The sequence below is a fragment of the Dermacentor albipictus genome, chromosome 10 (genome assembly GCF_038994185.2).
Source record: "Dermacentor albipictus isolate Rhodes 1998 colony chromosome 10, USDA_Dalb.pri_finalv2, whole genome shotgun sequence".
Taxonomy (NCBI): Eukaryota; Metazoa; Arthropoda; class Arachnida; order Ixodida; family Ixodidae; genus Dermacentor; species Dermacentor albipictus.
Window position 1 is genome coordinate 18,594,244 of NC_091830.1, and position 19,235 is coordinate 18,613,478.

Consider the following 19,235-nt stretch of genomic DNA (forward strand, 5'->3'; position numbering starts at 1 on the left):
GCTCAGCGATGATGGAAGGGATAAATCTAGCAGATCATTTTTGGACAGATTCTTAGGATCGTTCTGACGAGCTAGTGTAAAGGTCACAGAAGGTTGAAGCGTATTCGAGCTTAGTTCAAACGGGTGTTTTATATAGCAGAGGCTTTAATTAGGCGAGAATCAAGAAGAAGTACGAAGTGAACTGTTAGTTATGCTTACAGCGCAACGGCTTAACGTATACACGAAATATACTAGGAAACAAACAACGCTATCAGCTTTCTTAACAGTATGGCGAACACACTTGCGCTTCGAGAGGTTATTCGTTATGTAAACGTCTAAATATTTGTAGCCGCCGACGAACTCAAGAAGGCAAGTGTTAAGATTATAATTATGAGATGTGAACTGGCAATTTTACGAGACAGCCGCATTGCTTTACATGTGTTATTGTTAGTTTCCCAGACCACTTGTCGTACAAAGAGGAAATATTGTTTCTGAAACCCTCAGGGCGTTAGAGGCTCTGAGGGGTTTCATAGGGAACGCAGAGCCGAAATCAGTCGTCTGCGTTGGCACTTCGCCCTTGCAGTCTATTCTACGACCAGAAGGACTAAAAAAAATGTCTTAGTTGTTTTATTCTTTCGTTTTGCTTTTCTATTGTACTCATTTTCTTTTCCTCGAAACAGGGCAAACCAACCCCAACTATGCTATGCTCGGCCTATGACAGTGTATGTCTTCTTGAACGAATGAATAAATTTGAAAGCTCGAATGCTGTCTTATTTGTTTTGTTTTTGTCTCTCTCTCTCTCTCTCCCGTTCTCACACAGATGCGACGGGGGACTGTGAGTGAGTACAAGCCACCGTGCGCCACATGTAGTGACATTCGTCCACACTCCTACGAATGGGGCGTGTGGCTCCCATCGTAAACAACCGACGCCGCTCTCTGAACAAAAATTACTCACCCTAACCGAGGAAAGAAATAAAGTACAGAAAAAGCAATAAAGCCACTCCTGTACCTTTCCCGCCAGCGCACAATCTCTTCAAAGCAGAACTGGAACATTCGAACGCCTTTTCTTCAATACTTTTTCGTAGTGCCTAGTTTCAGTTTCCCGAGCAGCGGTAGCCAAGCTCTTGCGTGCTCTAGTTCGAGCATGACAAGCAAAGAAGATCGTTCCTTGCGCAGCCCTGTTCTCTCGGGTCCAAATATACCTATACTTTCTGAGCTCGGCGATCGAAGAAGCTACCCTTTACAAAATTTAAGCTCTTTATAGCTTTAGATTGTCTGTAAACGTTTTGCAGATGACCGTACCTTCTTTCAACCAGGTGGTTTTCGATATATATTGTCTATATACCGCATACAGAGAAAGTACATGAAGAAAAGACTATTTCCTTTTTGATTATTGATGTTAATGACTTCGCAACCGGCTTCTTGCTGGGTTGGATGTCTATCGACTGGGATGTACCACAATCTACTTTTCATTCACTACACGTTTATAGTCATAAGACTAATGTCAACTGTTCGAGATATTATATCACTCCAGGCTACATCACTATAGACTACATCACTATAGACTATAGATTAATGTCTGTAGACTACATCGTACATTCATTAGTATATTGCCACGTATGTCTATTGGGCCCTCAGTTTATGGCCATGTGTATTGACAGTAGGCCAAGGTGTATATACTTTATTAGGTAAAACGTCTGAAAGATAAGTCGATCGGTTGTCTACAAACAGTATGCCAATTATACATTTTATTACCGTTAAACTGTTTGCTTTGTTTTTGCCTTATACAAGAGATACGACACAGCCCATAGGTTGCGGACCTCGTACTGTACATCAAAGCGAAAAGCTTGCTTTGCCTCGTCCGCGCGGTTTGGCGTTCGTCCTTGTCGCATGCACTTGTTGACATATATGGACAACTTCGGTCAGTGGTTTTGTTATGGCTGCGTTCTTGCCGCACAGACCACCTCGGCGTGAGGGTATGTGCCCTAATAGACAACTCGAACCGTGGCCACACCCGTCACTGGCACGAAAAGCGATTCGTGCAATAGCGCAATACTTGACCGGCCTAAGAGACCGTTTATAGTGTCCCTGTGTATAGTGTGCCTCCCACACGCACTCAGTGCTTACTCTCTCCCTTTTTTCCTCTTTCTATTCCCCTTTATCCCACCCCCAACGTAGGGTAGCAAATCGGGTTCTCTTCTGATTGACCTCCCTGCCTTTCCTGTCCTTGCTTTCTCTCTCTCTTCCTCTTGCTGCAGGGTGCCGTCTGTCCCAGTAGAAAACTATGGGCACACTGGGTATGAGCAACTTGCTATGTTCCACGGGGGAATGTGCCGATTCTTGGCCGATCCCCCAGAATATATGGCTGGGCAAGTGTGACACTAGGGTACTAAAACTCAAATGTATGTAGCGTATTTCTGTGTGCAAACACCGCTCGTCGGCGTAGCCTGTGTACAACTGCAACGAACAGTTGGCAAAATGTGCCGACCCACAGTTTCGTAAATTTGTCCGGAGTTCCTTAGCAGAGATCACAGATTGCATAGGACCAGCAATGTACGAAATTATACGCACACTGCGTAAAAATTCATATAGACTGTATATAGATATCTGTAGACTTTAGAGATCGATAACGATATTTGTACGGCCGCCGACGACCCTGAGGTTCACTGGCACGCAATCCCGATCGAAGCACGCCAGTGCTCGCTTTAAGATTGCGGCGTGGTGCCAGCGAATAAATTCATAGTTCGTAGCTAAGGCACGCGACTGCATTTTCAAACAGGCTTTTGGTTGCCCGGTTATGTTCTGCGTTCATATATATATATATATATATATATATATATATATATATATATATATATATATATATATATATATTTGGTGAAATGAGCGCTACGAAGACGCGGACGAAAGAACACATCTACGACAGACAAGGCGCACATTATATATATATATATATATATATATATATATATATATATATATATATATATATATATATATATATATATATATATATATATATATATATATATATATATATATATATATATATATAAATATATATATATATATCGCAAACATTCTTCCAGCGCCGACGCTTTCCACAGTACGCCCTTTTCTCTTTTTTTCGAATAAGAAAAGAAATGAATGCCTCAAATCGCGTAATAAAGACAGAATGGATATCGCCGGTGAAGGCAACTCCTAGGTACGTGCTTGCCGCTCACGTCGAATCAATGCAAAGTGGGTTCGCTTTAACCTTTCTCGTCAACGTGAGCTGATGTTGGCCCAGGCTATGCTGTACAATCGGAAACGTAAACCTGACTTTTACCCAACCCAAACTAAGCGCAACTCTAAGCGTTCGCCTTTGCCCAGAAACGCGCAATATCATCCGGTACCTATTCGCCGAACTTAGAGTTACTTTATAAACGAACTTATAGGTTTAAGGACTAGTCAAGTTGTTCTTTTCCAACTTTTTTCCTTATATCCTCTATGAACTTGTATATTTTTATGGAAATAAATTCATTCATTCACTCATTCATTCATTCATTCTTGGCATGGCTTCACATGATGATGATGATGATGATGATGATGATGATGATGATAAAGACGACGACGACGACGACGACGACGACGGCGGCGGCGGTGGCGGCGGTGGTGGTGGTGGTGGTGGTGGTGGTGACGATGGTTGCGGAGTTGTCGCGACGATGAGCTTAAAGGGGGTGGCGCCTAACCACTAGAACCTGTTGGCAAAGAGGCAGGTTGATTTCAGAAATGTATTTTAAGAATAAGCCTATATATATGGTAATAATGATAAATGAAAGGCCCAGTAGAAAGATACTTTTTCAACAGTCATTGTAAATTAACAATAATGGCTTTTATCGTAAAAGAAATAATGAAGGAATAAACAACTGACCTCCATACGCAATTTTTTTTTCTTCAACTGCCTGCTCTGCTAAGCATGAGGTAGCGAAGCACCTGTCGCGGGGATCGTATTTCGGCGGAGGCGAAATGCAAAAAAAATTCCCATGCGCCTAAATTTAGGCGCCCGTTAAAGGGAACCTCAGGTGGTCGAAATTATCCCCGAGTCCCCCTCTACGGCGTGCGTCATCATCACACCGTGGTTCTGTCACCTAAAGTTCCACATTTCTATAACTCACTCTTAACCGCCTTGTGCTTTGGAGCTGTCCCCAATTTATTAACACTCAGAGTTGTTCAATTTGGCTGCCGGAGCAAGCTAGCGTACGCTGGGCTCCGCAAGTTTACCGAAGCTTTCAGTAGGTTGCCTCAACATCGGTGCCGTCTTTAATTTGATGTTATCGTTTTCTTGCTGTTGTTTTAATGTCATTTTATCGCATAGCCTCCTCCGTCTTTGTGGGCTTTCTCTTTTCTTTCGGCCCTATACCAATTCTTTAGTTTTCCGTCTTGTTCTTTCTTTTACATCTTTCTCTTTCGCAAATTCTGGCGTAGGTCTACGTAATTATTTAATGTCACTTTGTGTGGCCAATCCCCTGCGCGGCTATGTGCCTCCTTTTCACGGACTGAACATCAACCTAATCGTCGTTCGGTGGGGTCCAATTGCTACGTTCTGGCCTCAATGTTTATTTTTTACTCCCTTCCAGCAGAACTAATTTCAGCTAAATTTATCTCGTGTTTTTAGTGACTTATTCTGTACAATCTCTGTTTCTTTTGATGGTAACTTAACTATCCTCAAACTGTTACTTTACTTGTTTTAGATGCAAATGCACTCTGCTTCCTTTAGATTAAAGGTCACATTCTTGCCCAATCCAGCAGAGTAAGTATGCACCACGGCCGCACAAGGATATGCATCTGCATCCCCGTATGTACCGAGTAGTCTCTTTCGATTGGCGAAGAATCAACTCGGCGAGACGTGAAACGTGTCTCCAGAAAAAGTTCTTAACGCAATTCTCACTTCTCGCACAGGCTATCCAACTGCATACGACGCACGTTCAACGCTCGCTGTAAATCCGTCGCTTTTACGGCCCGACACACGTCGTAAAAGAAACCGCTTCCACCCGAATCGTGAAAAACACCACCGCTCACCTCTTCTTTCGAGAACTCCGTGCCGCCGTCGAGACCGAATGACTCCCTGTGGCTCCCAAAGAGACTTCACTACATAACACTTCATCACGTTCTCACTGCTCTCGACGCATTTTGCAATATTGTATTTCATTTCATTTTTATTCAAGAAACCAGGGCGCCGTTGCATATACTCTGCCTCAGTGACAACGTGCAGTACAGAGAAGGCCAACGCTCGCGTTAGCCAGTGAGCAATCTTGAGCCGGCTGTGCATTCTTACAAAGAAGGGGAATAAATATAGTTCTTTATACAAAATAAGTGAAGGTTTGTGGGCATAAAAGTGTTCAGTAGCATGCTACTCTGCAAGAAAGGGAGAGGTGAGAGAAAGGCATCAGAAAAAAAAAGCACAGAAAAAATTTCAAAATACAGTAAAGGAACAAAACTTGGTATTTTCAGTTATTAACATTTCAGTCCGGCCTGTCACCCTGACTACAACACTGCTGTACTTTTTCACCACTTACGTTAGAGTCCGAATGACACCCAGAGTTTAGAATGGCAGCCAATTTAGTTAAACTAATTTCGAGATACAAAATTGTGCGCTTTACGCTGCATTCACGATGAGTGCAAGGGAGGAGGACTCACCCAATGCGAGATGCTTATACTTTCCATAAACGTTCGTTAAGTTGGCGTCCCGCGGAGGGCGATTAGTGGCGGTCAATAGGTGAGCCTGTCTTCTAGCTCTCCATATTCGTTAGCTGGCGTTACTTGTAGCCTCAGCAGTGCTGCATGGTTTTGTTGAGACAGAGTGCATGAGAAGCCATTGCGAAGGCTGGACAAGCCTTCACACCAACCCCTAACCACGCAAACTCATTCAACGTTTGCACACAGTTCAACGTCGACTGAAACGAGACGAAATTTGGAATGGGGTTCGAAAAATGTACGGGGTGATCATAGATACCGCAAATGAAGGAGCTACAGGTTTCAAAAAAAAACGTACAAAATTATTCAGACGTGGAAAGTTTATTAGAAGTTAAAAATAACGTCGAAAACAGGCATGGACGTCAAAGGAAACGAACGTGCGAAACAGACGCGATAGTTATATGACAGGGAAGAGAGAGAGAAAATAATGCAGAGAAAGGCAGGGAGGTTAACCAGAGGTAGTTCCGGTTGGCTACCCGGCGCAGGGGGAAGGGTTCAGAGGGATAAAAAGAGAAACAGAGCAGAAGGGGGAGATAGAAAGAAAGGGAGACAGAGACAGACAGAGAAAGCAGCAAAACAAGGCGGGACGTTGGCACGTACACAATGTATGGCAGATATGTAGCCTCGAACTCGCCCATATGGAAGCGCTTCACGTACTTCTCTGTGCATCGAATGCAGGCGAAAGCAGTGGTAAGCGCAGTTGAGTTGCACTTTGCGGAGTTCTGGGGAAGCGAGCCTCGAATGCGTTAGCGCTCGCACGCGAGTCAATGTGCGCGATAGAGCACGGTTCGTAAAAGCCACCGTATCGTATGCAGCTGCGCAGACAGAAACTGCGTCGTTCTAGAAAGTTGCGTGCCCTTTTTTACAGCCCGTGAGCGAATATTCGAACGCGAATGCAATAGTCTGTTATTCGCTGCGAGAACGTGACATTGAAAAGTATTCTCTTTACCCGCCGTGGTTGCTCAGTGGCAATGGTGTTCGGCTGCTGAGCACGCGGTCGCGGGATCGAATCCCGGTCACCGCGGCCGCATTTCGAGGGGGGCGAAATGCGAAAACACCCGTGTGCTTTGATTTAGGTGCACGTTAAAGAACCCCACGTGGTCGAAATTTCCGGAGTCCTCCACTACGGCGTGCCCCATAATCAGAAAGTGGTTTCGGCACGTAAAACCCCGTAATTTAATTTAAGAGTATTCTCTTTTTTAATACTCGTGCGATGCCTAACGTTAGATAGACCTGCAAGGCCGCCTGAGACATCGGTTGTCAATCCATCTCCGCCGGCAATTCTGAGGCAGCAGTCAGTGACAGCGGTTTCGTAGGTTACGCGAAGTGCACAGCTTTCTTTAATTTCTTGTGTTTCTTTTGTATAGCGATATCACGCAGTTACATGAATTAGTTTGTGTCGTCTTGAAACTGCCTGTCTATTTGTTATAATTTGTGCCAAATGTTTTATGTCTTTTCTTACTGAACTTGCCGATGTATGTACGCAGTCGTGCTTTTTTCCTTTTTTTGCACTATCTGTTTTTAAAGAATGAATTCAAATTTTGATTCGACGGTGTGTTAACTATTATTTTTTGAAAATTTCTCTACAGTTGTACTTTCACCATTCGAACACCTCTGTGTGCTCTTTTCGGTGCGTGCGTGCGTGCGTGCGTGCGTGCGTGCGTGCGTGCGTGCGTGCGTGCGTGCGTGCGTGCGTGTGTGTGATTAACGTGAAAAACGAGAAGTTAGCACAAGGAGGTCATGCTGCCTCCACTTGTTTCACGTCAGAAACAGAAATACATCAGGAGTTACATAAGATCAGAAAAGTAACAGAAAGCATTATAGAATCACATTGCGATAAATGCAGACAGCATAAACTGTCCCCCCCAGAGAAATACAGCGTGAAATGGCGCAAACAATAAAGATATATCAGACATGCACAAGATGTCACAAGAGATAAACTTGTCAGGAGTCCTCATTGGGCCATCAAAGTTTCGGCAAAAAATTGTTTGTCCCACACACTTTTTTTAGGCGAACGCCGCTTTTCGTATTCAAAAACAGAAATATGTGGAACGCCCATGTATTTCATTCCACACTTTGGGGATGAATTTAGTAATGCTGGCGTCATACTGAAAATTTGTTGCAAGGGAATTCGCCTTCTGAACTCACCAGCTCCAATTTGTGAATTGCAACGTGTACAATATTGACACGTGTATTTATATTCATCGGGCGACCAGGTTTCGCCGCCTAGCAGGTCTTATCGCGCAGCGCGGGACGCGCTTGCATGTATCCGAAGTTTCTGGAAAGTTACCGATGCTTCTATCCGCGTGTCTGTTGTCGCCGAACCTTGTGTTATCAGATTTCATCGCGTGACACGAATGGTGTAGAACTTTGTGGAAGACACGCGGGTCCCATCAGATAATCTGGAACATTCGACGACTGATCTATAAAAGCCGACGCGCTTGACCCGCTGATCAGTTTTTCCCGACGATCGCCGACCGTGTTCGCCGCTATCGTTGTGCTATAAGTGTAGCCTGTTTTTGTGGGCACAGGTTCGCCCAATAAAAGTTAGTTTTCTCGTTCACAGTATTGCTACTGTGTTATTGCTTCTTTCTTCACCGTCACTACCACGTGACATCTGGTGGAGGTGCTTTTCGTCCATGTACAGGACGCCCCCGACAAGCCGTGATCCCAGCCCAGACCGCGAACAGAACACCAACGTAATCCCGGACCACCGAGCAAGCCGCCGTCTTCAAGAGCTGCCCCCGGAGCACGGACTTCTACCTGAGAAGACCAAGAAGATTGTGGCCAAGGCAACCGCAATGGCAGCCCCAGCGTCCCCCATCGTCCTGCAGCAGCCCAGGGAACCACCGACGTTCCGCGGTTCCACATTTGAGGACCCGGAAACCTGGCTGGAAACGTATGAGAGGGTCGCTACGTTTAACAACTGGGCAAGCGAGGACAAGCTACGACATGTCTATTTCGCATTGGAGGACGCCGCCAAGACGTGGTTCGAGAATCGAGAAGCCACCTTGACGACGTGGGACCTCTTCCGAAGCGGCTTCCTGAAAACATTTCAAAGCGTCGTGCGAAAAGAGCGAGCCCAAGCTCTACTGGAGACAAGAGCGCAGCTGCCGAATGAGACGATCGCGATTTTCACTGAGGAAATGAGCCGTCTGTTCCGCCACGCCGACCCAGAAATGTCCGAGGAGAAGAAAGTACGTCTACTGATGCGTGGCGTAAAGGAGGAACTTTTCGCCGGTATGGTAAGAAGTCCACCGAAGACCGTCGACGAGTTTCTTCGTGAGGCGACGAGCATCGAGAAGACACTGGAATTGCGGAACCGGCAATTTGACCGACGCACCAAGCCAACCAGCTACTCCGGAATTCAATCACTGGCCACGGACGATTTATGCGAGACCATCAGGGCCATCGTGCGCGAAGAACTGCGCAAGGTCTTGCCATCGTCGCAGCCTCAAGTGGCCTCGATCGCCGGGCACGTGTACCGCCGATGCCCAGACCGCGACCTGGGATTGCGAGGCTTCGCCGTGAACGCACAGCGCCCGAGGGAAGGTGAACGCCCTCGTGACATCGCCGATTACCTCGCCGCTACTCAGTGGAGCCCTCGACGACCGTCCCGTTCGCCGTCACCAGGCCGCTACCTGTCGCCGCAGCACCGACCATACACCGGCCCAGCCCGGGGCCGCTCTGCGAGCCCATATCCGGAAAACTAAAAGCAGCAACCGATGGAGGTGCGGTTGCTGTTCGTCGAATTGACGAAGATCCTCCGCCGCCGACGAAGACGACGAAGAAACCGTCTCGACGACCTAATGACGACACGCCGCCGTCCCGACGAAGTCGGGAAGCCAAGACTACACCGACGAAAGACGACCTGACGAAGCGACGTTCCAGCTTCAGTTCAACACGACGCAGCCGTGATCCGACGCCACGACCTAACTGCAACGCCAGACAAAGAACCACCGACCTTGACGTGCTTCTCGACGGCCACGCAGTCACTGCCTTAGTCGACACAGGGGCCGATTACTCCGTAATGAGTGGACGCATCGCCGCCCAGTTGAAGAAGGTTAAGACTGCATGGGAGGGCCCCCAAATTCGGACCGCTGGAGGGCACCTCATTACGCCGACTGGAATCTGCACGGCAAGAATTACCATTCATGACCGGACTTACCCTGCCACCTTCGTTATCCTGCAACAGTGTTCACGAGACGTCATTCTCGGCATGGACTTCCTGAACCAACACGGCGCCATCATCGACCTGAAGTCGCAGTCAATAACGCTGTCGGAAGATCAAGCGATACCATCGGAGCGCCCTTGTAGCCACCACGCCTTGAGTGTGCTCGAAGATCAAGTGAGCATCCCGCCTCGCTCCAGCATCGTTATTTCGGTCGGCACCGAAACACCCGCTGACGTAGAAGGCGTCATCGAAGGCGACCAACGTCTACTACTCGACCGTGAAATTTGCGTCGCAAGAGGGATCGCTCGACTGCACGGAGGAAACACGAGAGTGTTGCTGACAAACTTCAGCCAGGAGTTCAAGCACATCAACAAGGGCACGACGATCGCATTCATCGAGGAAATACAGGAAACCAGCGATGCCTTCGTCCTCTCGGATTCTATTGCATCTACCCCGACGACCGTAGTTCCCGAGCCAGACTTCAACATAAATCCAAGTCTCCCCGTGATTAAGCAGCAACAGCTCAGAAGTCTGCTTCGACGATACAAAGACTGCTTTTCGACGTCATCAAGGATTCGACAAACACCAGTCGCAAAGCATCGCATAATCACCGAAGAGAGCGCTCGACCACTACGCCAGAGCCCTTACCGAGTTTCGACGCGAGAACGCGAAGCTATAAGACAACAAGTCGACGAAATGCTGCGCGACGACATCATCCAGCCGTCGAAAAGCCCGTGGGCGTCTCCAGTTGTTTTGGTGAAGAAAAAGGACGGAACCCTACGTTTCTGCGTCGATTATCGTCGACTGAACAAAATCACGAAGAAAGACGTATACCCCCTCCCACGGATAGACGACGCATTAGATCGGCTCTGTAATGCTAAATACTTCTCATCGATGGACCTCAAGTCTGGCTACTGGCAAATAGAAGTCGACGAAAGGGATCGCGAAAAGACCGCCTTCATCACGCCAGACGGCCTCTATGAATTCAAGGTTATGCCGTTTGGACTGTGCTCGGCGCCTGCAACGTTCCAGCGCGTGATGGACACGGTTTTAGCAGGATTGAAGTGGCAGACCTGTCTTGTTTACTTGGATGACGTCGTCGTCTTCGCCGGAAATTTCGACGATCACCTTAAGCGGCTTGCGACAGTATTAGAGGCCATCAAGTCATCAGGGCTCACCCTGAAGCCGGAAAAGTGTCACTTCGCTTACGATGAGCTTCTATTCCTAGGCCATGTCATCAGCAAATCTGGAGTACGCCCCGACCCACAGAAGACAGCTGCCATCGCAAAGTTCCCGCAGCCAATCGACAAGAAGGCAGTGCGCAGATTCCTTGGCATGTGTGCCTACTATAGGCGCTTTGTCAAGGACTTTTCACGCATCGCTGAGCCGCTGACGCAGCTAACTAAATGCGACGTCGAGTTCAAGTGGGAAACGCCGCAGGCCGAGGCATTTCAAGAACTCAAACGACGCATGCAGTCGCCGCCCGTACTTGCGCACTTCGACGATCACGCCGATACCGAAATCCACACTGACGCCAGTAGCCTAGGCCTCGGCGCCGTCCTGGTCCAGAGAAAAGATGGACATGAACACGTGATAGCTTACGCTAGCCGGTCGTTGTCAAAAGCGGAAGGCAATTATTCTACAACCGAAAAGGAATGCCTCGCCATCGTTTGGGCTACAGCGAAATTTCGCCCTTACCTATATGGCAGGCCATTCAAAGTCGTCAGCGACCATCACGCCTTGTGTTGGCTAGCGAATTTAAAGGATCCCTCAGGACGGCTGGCACGGTGGAGCCTCAGACTACAAGAATACGACATCACCGTAACATACAAGTCCGGACGAAAACACTCAGACGCCGATTGCCTATCCCGCGCCCCCATTGACCCGCCGCCGCAAGATGACGAGGATGACGACGCCTTCCTTGGAATAATAAGCGCGGAAGACTTCGCCGAACAACAACGAGCGGACCCGGAACTTAAAGGCCTCGTCGATTATTTGGAAGGGCACACCGACGTTGTCCCCAGGGCATTTAAGCGCGGATTATCTTCCTTCACGCTTCAAGACAGTCTACTCGTGAAGAAGAACTTCTCGCCAGTCCGCGCCAATTACCTTCTTGTTGTCCCGTCAGGACTTCGTCCAGAAGTATTGCATGCCCTACATGACGATCCGACCGCTGGACACCTCGGATTTTCCCGGACACTATCAAGGATACAAGAAAAGTATTATTGGCCGCGCCTGACCACCGACGTCGCCCGTTATGTCAGAACATGCCGAGACTGTCAGCGACGCAAGACACCGCCGACAAGGCCACCCGGATTACTACAGCCAATCGAGCCTCCTTGCCGACCATTCCAGCAGATCGGGATGGACTTGCTGGGACCCTTTCCGACGTCAACAACCGGAAATAAGTGGATCGTCGTGGCGACCGACTACCTCACCCGCTTCGCTGAAACTAAAGCACTGCCGAAAGGTAGCGCAGCCGAAGTGGCGAAATTCTTTGTCGAAAACATCCTGCTTCGACATGGCGCCCCAGAAGTCCTCATCACCGACAGAGGAACGGCCTTTACAGCGGAGCTTACCCAAGCCATTCTGAAATACAGTCATACAAGGCACAGGAGGACCACGGCCTACCACCCGCAGACGAATGGCCTTACGGAGCGGCTGAATAAGACCCTCGCCGACATGCTAGCGATGTACGTCGACGTCGAACACAAGACCTGGGATGCCGTCCTGCCGTACGTAACATTCGCTTACAACACGGCGGTGCAAGAAACAACACAGATCACGCCGTTTAAGCTGGTTTACGGCAGGAACCCGACGACGACGCTCGACGCCATGCTGCCCCACATCACTGACGAAGAGAATGTTGACGTCGCTAGCTACCTCCAGCGCGCCGAAGAAGCCCGACAGCTCGCCCGCCTACGGATCAAGACCCAGCAGCGTACCGACAGCCGACACTACAACCTCCGAAGACGCTTCGTCGAGTACCAGCCCGGCGACCGTGTTTGGGTATGGACCCCGATACGCCGGCGAGGACTCAGTGAAAAGCTGCTGCGACGCTATTTCGGACCCTACAAGGTCATCCGACGTATTGGCGCACTAGACTATGAGGTCGTGCCAGACGGCATTTCGCACTCACAGCGGCGCCGCGCACGATCTGAAGTGGTCCACGTGGTGCGCCTTAAACCATTTTACGGACGCTGATGAACTTCCTTAGTTTGTTGTTTTCTTTGCTACGAGTGCTTTTCTTTGTTACTTTCGTTTGTTTGCAGCATCGGGTCGATGCTTTTCAAGAGGGGGGTATTGACACGTGTATTTATATTCATCGGGCGACCAGGTTTCGCCGCCTAGCAGGTCTTATCGCGCAGCGCGGGACGCGCTTGCATGTATCCGAAGTTTCTGGAAAGTTACCGATGCTTCTATCCGCGTGTCTGTTGTCGCCGAACCTTGTGTTATCAGATTTCATCGCGTGACACGAATGGTGTAGAACTTTGTGGAAGACACGCGGGTCCCATCAGATAATCTGGAACATTCGACGACTGATCTATAAAAGCCGACGCGCTTGACCCGCTGATCAGTTTTTCCCGACGATCGCCGACCGTGTTCGCCGCTATCGTTGTGCTATAAGTGTAGCCTGTTTTTGTGGGCACAGGTTCGCCCAATAAAAGTTAGTTTTCTCGTTCACAGTATTGCTACTGTGTTATTGCTTCTTTCTTCACCGTCACTACCACGTGACAATATATTATTTATTTCAGAAATTTATTAGCGCACCTTCGTTAATTAGTCGACCATACATTTTGATTCATCTCGCAAGCAATGTGCCCCTCTGAGTAATCCAGCTTAAAAAATATATAATTTATACAATCTGCCAGAGGCAATTCTTCATAACGGTATAAACCTTTCAGTTGTAAGGTGCAGTTTCTGTGGCACAGAATCCTGAACTCCAGAGCACGGCAGTTCTTTTCCAACCCTAGGATGTTAGAAATTGCTGCTTATCCCAACAACTGTTTCAAACAGCCAGTATGTCAGCGTGGAAGTCGCAGCAACGTACAGCTCTATTACTTTTCACAAAGACTGTACATTGCATATACAAACAATGTGATTGCCCCGACATAAATGTAGTCTCATTTAATCCTATTACTTCTGGACAATATGACTGACCTTCGAAAAGCATTTTAAGTGGAAAAAGTACAGGTTTCTGAAGATTAGCCGCTGGTCATGGTCCCTACAGCTTGTGCAGCTCTTTACCCTTCACTAACGCGCACGAAAGAATGACAGTGTACGAACGCCTGGGTAGTAACACCCGCTGAAGTTAGCTGTAAACTGGTACAGGGCAGTTCATACAGAGTTGCATTTTAGGCCCACATGCCTGCTCTATTCGATCTCTCAGTAAAACAAAAAGCATTCAAAAAATAAATAAAATAAGTATGTCCCAATTATTGATTTAATTATTGGTTCGGTTTAACGTGCCCTGGCAACTCGGGACTAGGGTAACACCTGGGGTTGTTTCACGTGGGCCTGAATGAAAGTACTCGAGTGTATTTTTTATTTTTTTATTTTTGCGTTTCGCTTATTTCAGATTGCAGCCTCCCGGGGGCCGGGACCGAACCCTCAACCTCGTGCTCTGCAGAGCAGCGCAGCGCCTTAGCCCCTGAGTTACCGCGGCAAGTAGTTTTGGACGCCAAATGCCCCACAGAAAGATTCTACAAACTCCCAGCGCGACTGTCTTCATTCGAGGCAGCGTGCTCGTCCGTTAATTACAAGCGAGCCGTTATATGGTCAGAAGGCTCGGGCCTCGAAACCAAAACTATTTTTTTTACTCTTACACCGACAACGTCAAAACGCAATCTTTCTCTTTCTCTCTCTCTCTCTCCGACCTCGAGGATCAGCAACGGCTGATTGCGAGGGCCCAGGACGCGGCCCAAGCTCAAGGCATTCTGGAATGAGGACGCCTCTCCAAAGCGGCATTTTCCTAATAAAAATGTTCATTCTCTCTCTCTCCCCTCTCTCTCTCTCTCTCTCTCTCTTTCCGAGGGACCAACAGGAGCTGAAACGGGAGCTGCTGAACGCTACATGCGTTTCCCGCGCTGTCCAGCAAAAACCGGAACATATGCACGCGGAAGGGGAGGGAGGGAGGAAGGAAGCGTCTCAGAAGCGCCGGTCCCGGAAACCGAGCCGCCCCGCGCTCTCGTATAAGCCTAATTAACGGAGCCCGTAATAACGTCAGCCATGACGCCACATCGTTTATCAAAAATCCCAGGGGGGGTTCCTGTCTCGCTCCTGTCGCGCCGCTCGCTAGAATCGTTTGTTTCGGACACCGTGGGACGTCCCTCTTAGCTCATCGTAAATCTTTTTTTTTTTCTTTTTTTTTTCGCCTGTTGTTTCGACGCGGCGTCTGCCCGCCGTGGAATGAAACGCTCGCCATCTTTCCCGCAAAACGATCCCATTTTTGCGGCTCGAGTCCGTCGTCGACAGGGCGTCGTTTTTCAAGCTGCGCCTCGAGACGGAACGCGGGCAATCACGGCCGCAAATGACGTCATTGAGACCGTAACGACGTCCGTCGAGGTTATATATGGGACTCGGCTTTGTCGCCCCATCTCTTTCGTATATAGCCGTATGCGAAAGCTAACCAGCATCGGTCTTTAGCGCTATAAGATCCTCAAATTGGCTCAGCGTTGCGACGTTCTGGTAGTCAAAATGGCGTCGACATACGACACTGTATAGACCCTGTTTGCGGAGCAGTTTTGCCCTAAAGGAACCAGACGACACTTTCCGCGGCGCGCCTTAAGTTGCCTCGGCGAAAGCACAGGAATACGAAACCGTTACCGCTTATGTCCTGCGTCTGTGCGATCAGCTGTCGGAAATGCAACTTGGTGTTCGCTAACGCACTGTGCTCAATTCATGTTGCAAAATGTGGAACGGTAGAGCGAAGACGTCTGCATTGGTTGGCTGCAAAAAAAAAGTGTAATCTTAAAAGGAAGCTTTAGTTCGGGTTATACTATCTGAGTACATGTAAAGAAAGAATCTTTTCTCGGCACCCACTGCACAAAATTAGGTGGATTCGTTCAATTTAAAAGAAGAACTTAAAACCTAGTGACTGATGGCTTCGAATGTTTCAGTTAGGCTGCCAATTTTTTATTGAAAATTGGTAAATATCGAAAATTTTCTGAAAGCGAGACTATCAAGTTTACAACTGTGTAACTCAGCAATGAAAAATGGTATCAAAATTGTGGGAACTGCATCTAATAGTACTTCTAAAGCGGATAAAATTGGTATGTTACACGTGAATCTGAAAAAAATTACTAATATGGAAATTGAGCTTTTGCACAACTCTTGTACACATTGTAAAAAATTCACCTAAAATACAAAAAGACACGTCAAATTTGTCAGCTTTCATTGGTCCAATGGATGCTGTTTACAGAACCGCGATATCTGTTCTTGATGCGGAGCTATTAATATGTAAACTTCGTGCTTCTATATATTTCAAACTTTCTAACTTTTGAAAACCCTTTTAACAAAATTCAAGCCTTAATTCAAAATTCTGTTTCCACCAGTCACTATTGTTAACTGTATCTCTTAAATAAGACAAATTTCATTAAAATTGGTAGGGGGTTATCTCAGAAAAACGTCTTTTTTTGCGTTTTACATGATTTGGAATAGGCCGAGTCGCAGTTGGGTCCGAGCTAAAGCTTCCTCTTAAGCAATCGAATGAATCTGTGTGGCCAAGTTCACAAACCGTTGCTACATAGGAACTGCTTGTGTTGCCGGCCTTTCCCGATGAACAGCTTTCCTAGAGGATAAAAAATAATTCGGGGCATGGCTGGTACAATTGTGTTCACGTCAGCGTCACAAAAGATAGCGTTACCCCGTTGCTCTGTATGCACATCTTCCCTCACTGGGGTTCCCCATTCCGTAAACTGTAAGAATACCGTCCACAGGTACATCATCATCATCATCATCATCATCATCATCATCATCATCATCATGCTATTTTAATGTCCACTGCACGACGAAGACCACCCCCAGTGATCTCCAATTAGAAACATAAACACTGTCCAGAGGTACATAAAGCCCCCTAAGTAGAAGGTGTGCGACAGTTCGAAACCTTGGAATAACGAATCAAATATTGTCAAATTCGATTCAGTCTTCCAAACAAACAGCCAATATTCATAAATACGGATATTTATGGAGTAGTTTTCGAAAATATGAAATCTTCAATTCTGCGCCATCACACATGAAACTGGAGCAAAGACTGTACGTCGCTGAGAGAACTAGAAGTTCCCGGCTCATCCGGAAAAATCGTTAATACTCAAACAAAAGCTTATTTCCTCCCAATTTCCGATTCTAGCTTTTAATAAGCTGCGCGTCGTGGTATGCATTATAATGACAGAAGCTTGCTAATGTCTTAAGTATCGTCATCATCATCATCAGCCTGGTTACGCCCACTGCAGGGCAAAGGCCTCTCCCATACTTCTCCAACAACCCCGGTCATGTACTAATTGTGGCCATGTGTCCCTGCAAACTTCTTAATCTCATCCGCCCACCTACCTTTCTACCGCCCCCTGCTACGCTTCCCTTCCCTTGGGATCCAGTCCGTAACCCTTAAGGACCATCGATTATCTTCCCTCCTCGTTACATGTTCTGCCCATGCCCATCTTAGGTTTTAAGTATACTAAGGTGAGAATAGCGTCTTAGGATTAATGTTGAAAGCAGCTGTTTATTATTCGAATTCCACACTCGAAAAGCTTACAATATTCGATTCGATTTCCATCCAGCACGATTCGATTCGTAATCAATTCGGCCGTGGAAATATATATTCGCGCAGGCCTAACCCCAAAGTCTCTGACGATAATTCAGCAAAACAAACGACTAAAATGAAAAGAAAGAGAAAAACACAAACGGAGTGGAAAGAGCCAGAGGCCAGACGGGAGAAAAAACGTGCCCCTGAAATTCCAAGCCTAAACGGCGAGAAGCAATGCAGCCTCGCGTCCCATACAATGGCGCGGTTTCCCTTCTTGTTTCGGGCGAGTGACTCGAACACCTCGCCCCTCCCCCCCTCCCCCTAAAATCTGTACGCTTCTCAAGAGACAATACGGAACACGAGTTAATCACGACTCCTTTATGCATGCTGCCTCCGACGAGTGGGAGCGATGCCTTGCGTTTCACTGTACACACCGAAAGGCAGCTTCACCGCCACGCCTCTGCACACACCTACTCAATCACTCGCAACCACCCCCCCCCCCTCCGGCTTCCAGCCAACCCGATTTATTATTTTTTTTTCTAACCTTCATTCCGGAAGTTTTTCGGTCCACGCGCGCTCGCTACGACGTGATATTCCGCTGTCACGGCGTGACTCGCAGGCGCCAATGTACACACATCCGCTGGGAACACCACAGACAAGGAAGGTTTCTCCGTCCACGGTTGCTGGTTGCACGCCGCAGGAACACACCCCCGCCTCACGGGTGAGCTATGCGAGAACAACGGCCGCGCACGCTACAGATGCGGCCTTTGCGAACAGACGACTTTAGGATAGCGTTCACAAGCAAGCGTAAAAGACTGAGCTACTGTGTACGAACATGTGTAGGAACCATGCATTCCGCGATGAAGTCGATGTTCTTTTCCGCCCGCGAATGCACGTTCAAACTGAATTTTGCGGTCCAAACTGACCCGCACCGGTTGCTTAGTGGCTTTGGCATTGCGTTGCCGGTACACAAGGTCGTGGGGTCGAGTTCCGGTTGCGGCGGCCTCATTTCGATGGGGGCGAAGATGTAAAACTCCCCGTGTACCGTACATTGGATGCACGGTAGAGAACCCTAGGTGCATGGGCGAAATTAATCCGTAGTCCCCCACTATACCGCATGCCTCCAACCGTTTCGCCAGCTGTGCAAACGCAAGTGTGATTAGAAACGGTTTCGTAAATTTTGCGGCCTACAGAGCCGGTACTCTCGGTTGTTCGCTGTGGCAGATAGAGTCACCGCGGCAATATTTTGCGCGTACAGCAGCGGACGCGAGAGCGTCTACAGGAGAGAGCGTTTGTGGCACTTTGCGATGACAGCGCTCAACTTTCGGTGTGCAAACACCTTTGCAAAAAGTTTCGCCAGTAGCACCAGACGCTTCAGCGTCCATTACACTGTTGACTCCTTCCAAGCAAATCCGCAGCGACGAGCGCAACCATATATCTTCGTCGAGCGCGCGGCATACCGCTGGGGCCACGCCTCCTCCGCGGTCGTCGTCGACCTCAAACAGCAAGTCACCAACTGCGCATCGATCCGCACCGACGACCCGGCGATTGTCTAGCAAGTGGCTATCACCCTGGCCATGCTAAACGGTGAAAGACGCGTCATCT

The 19,235-nt window shown here is 48.0% G+C and overlaps 1 protein-coding gene across 9 annotated transcripts in view; it reads right to left on the reverse strand.

Annotated features, from left to right (window-relative positions):
* Nucleotides 1–19,235, reverse strand: part of LOC139050528 (achaete-scute homolog 1a-like) — a 497,333-nt gene that overhangs the window by 369,213 nt on the left and 108,885 nt on the right. For 2 of the 9 annotated variants that reach the window (XR_011508927.1, XR_011508929.1), the window contains one exon: nt 5,659–5,798. The exons of the other annotated variants lie outside the window; for them this stretch is intronic. The gene's annotated coding sequence lies outside the window, so the exon portion shown is untranslated. The remainder of the gene's footprint in view (nt 1–5,658; nt 5,799–19,235) is intronic. 9 annotated transcript variants of the gene reach the window in all.